Consider the following 3,085-nt stretch of genomic DNA (forward strand, 5'->3'; position numbering starts at 1 on the left):
ATTTTATTTATTTAACAGAGAGAGAGAGCACAAGTAGGCAGAGTGGCAGACAGAGGACGAGAGAGAAGCCAGGCTCTCTGCCGAGCAAGGAGCCCGATGTGGGGGTCGATCCCAGGATCCTGAGATCATGACCTGAGCCGAAGGCAGACGCTTAACCGACTGAGCCACCCAGGTGCCCCAATAAATAAGTTTTTTAAAAAAGAGAATATTCAGATGTCACACAAAAAATTATTCAAGATTGGTGTGTTTCAGGATTTCTCTTTTAGTGCCTGTGGTTCTTGGTCAACACGCTTTGAAGAATGAAGAGGTAGACCAAAGGAAGAGTGGTGGGCAGCAAAGCAAAGTTTATTGAGTGATAGTACAAAGCTCCTGAAGAGGGAGGGGACCTGAGAAGGCTGCCGTTTTGGCATTTAAATTTAGGGTTGTTTTTTTTTTTTTTTATGAGATTGTTGTTTTAATCTTATTAACCTTCCATGCACCTGTCACCCAATCAGGTTTTTGTCCATGTGCTCATCTACCTATCAGGTAGTTGTTTATGTGGGAAAGGGTGGAGGGCTCCTTTCAGGATGATGTAGAACAGGATGGGATCTTTTTCCTTTTAAGAATAGTTTCCTCTTAGGACAGGGGCCTCTTGCTCCTGCCTGCCTTTCTTTAGACTATCCTCCATTAGGGGCACCTGGGTGGCTCAGTCAGTTGAGGGTCAGACTCTTGATCTCAGCTCAGGTCTTGATCTCAGGGTCATGAGTTGAGGCCCTGCGTTGGGCTCCATGGTGTGTGGGGAGATTACTTAAAAGAAAAAAAAAGTTATTCAACATCATTAACCATTACAAAAATGCAAATATAAACTACAATTATAAACTAAAAAGCAAACTATCACTACACACCTGTAAATGACTACAATAAAAAGTAGTGACAATACCAAATGCTAGTGAAGATATGGAAAAGTTTGATCACTCATACATTTCGGGTGGAAATAAAAATGGTAGTCATTCTGTAAAACACTCTTACTCTCTCTTAAAGCAAGCAACTACCATACAACCCAGCAACTGCACTCTTGGGCATTTATACTAGGAAAATTAAAACTGATGTTCACACAAATACCAATACATGAATGTTTAATAGCATTTTTATTCATAATTGCCAAAAAAAAAAAAAGGAAGAGAAAGAGATGTCTTTCAGTGGGTGAGTAGTTAAACCAAGTGTGGTCTATCCATGCCATAGAATACTAAATGAAAAAGAACAAGATATTGATATACACAACAACCTGGATGAATTTCCAGAGATTAGGCTGTGGGGAGTGGAGAAGCCAATCTCAAAAGATTGCAGACTGTATGATTTAATTTATGAAACATTTTTTAAGTGACAAAATTATAGAAATAAAAAACGGATTATTGGTTGCCAAAGGTTAATGAGCGATTAGGGATAGGACAAAAGTAGGTTTAGCTTTAAAAGGCCAACCTGTGGGGCCCTTTCAGAGAAATAAATTGTATCTTGATTGTATCAATGTCAATATTCTGGTTGTGAAATTTTACATTAGGTTTACAAAATGTTACCATTGGGATAAACCTAATAAAGGATACATGAGGTTCCTCTGTATTATTTCTTGCAACTGCCTGTGAATCTACAATTACATCAAAATAAAAAGTTTAATTGAGCTATTTAATTTCTTTTTCAATTTTGGGGAGCAATAGATTATATAGAAGTGTATTGGTTAATATGCATATGGTTTGTGATTGTCCAGTATCATTTTTTTAGAGATGGAGGAGGGGTAGAGGGAGAGAGAGAGAGAAAGAATCGTAAGCAGGCTCCAGCCCCACGGAGGCTGACGGAGCCCTACGGAGCCCCACAGAACCCAACGTGAGGCTGGATCTCACAACCCTGAGATCATGACCTGAGCTGAAATCAAGAGTCAGAAGCTTAATGGACTGAGCCACCCAGGAGCCCCCGTCCAGTTATCATTATGACATGCTTTCTCATATAGTGCTACTGCATTTGGGTCCTACAATATCCTTGAGGTTCTCCTGGGCAGTGAGGTTATTTCTGGACACTAGATAATACTGGAGGAGTGTCTCCTCATGTCTGTAAGTCAGCATTAAATGAGAATAAAGTTGAAAGATTCAAGATGTTTTCTTGAGCCTCTGGAAGTTATTATTTGACTTTTGGGAATTCTTCTTTATGGAGTGATTTTATTGCTATGTTGTCATTGATGATGATGTGATGTTTTCCTTACTTGTATGACATGATGATTAAGCATACAAAGCAGCATGCTTCTTCCTCATGATATAAAGGGGTATGTGGATGGCAGGACCACTATATGCCCTGCGGTGAGTCCCACTCCCATTATTTCTAGGGAAATAATTTATTCAAATATGTGTTTGTTCAGGGTCTGTTTTTAAATATTAATTTTATACCCTAGAAAGTTTTTGACAAAAATTAAAATGAACTTTGAATCATTACTTAAAGCCATAAAATCAGATAGTTGTTCTTCCTTATCCAAGTCTAACTGGAATTGAATATCATTTTTTTTCCTTCACTTATCCACTAGCTTGCACTTGTCTGTTCACTAAACTATCTCCTGAAATCTAGCAGATAGTTTCAGAAATGCAGATTCAACTCATGTAACTCTCATACTTTACTGAGTGTGTATCCTGATAAAAGTTAGAAATGATATTGTTTTATTGATTAGGCTACTTTATACTTTGCTGAATTAATTCATATGTAATTATATAAAATAGTTCTGTTTTCCATGAGTTCATATTTTAATTTATTTAAATTAAAGATGTGAGGGGTGCTTGGGTGGCTCAGTCGGTTAAGCATCTGCCTTTGACTCATTTCATGATCTCGGGGTCCTGGGATCGAGCCCCACATGGGACTCCTGCTCAGCAGGGAGTCTGCTTGTCTCTCTCTCTGTCCCTCCCCCCCATTATGCTCTCTCTCTCTCTCTCGAATAAATAGTCTTTTAAAAGTAAATTAATTAAAGATGTGAATAATGGTAAATAACAATAATCCCTAAATAATTCTTTTTTTCACATTTCTCATACCAAGGACACACATGGTTCTTGTGCAATATTCCTGACCATGCAAA

This window comes from Mirounga angustirostris, unplaced genomic scaffold (genome assembly GCF_029215605.1).
Source record: "Mirounga angustirostris isolate CCGP_5_RB_7025 unplaced genomic scaffold, mMirAng1.0.hap1 SCAF_2, whole genome shotgun sequence".
Taxonomy (NCBI): domain Eukaryota; kingdom Metazoa; phylum Chordata; class Mammalia; order Carnivora; family Phocidae; genus Mirounga; species Mirounga angustirostris.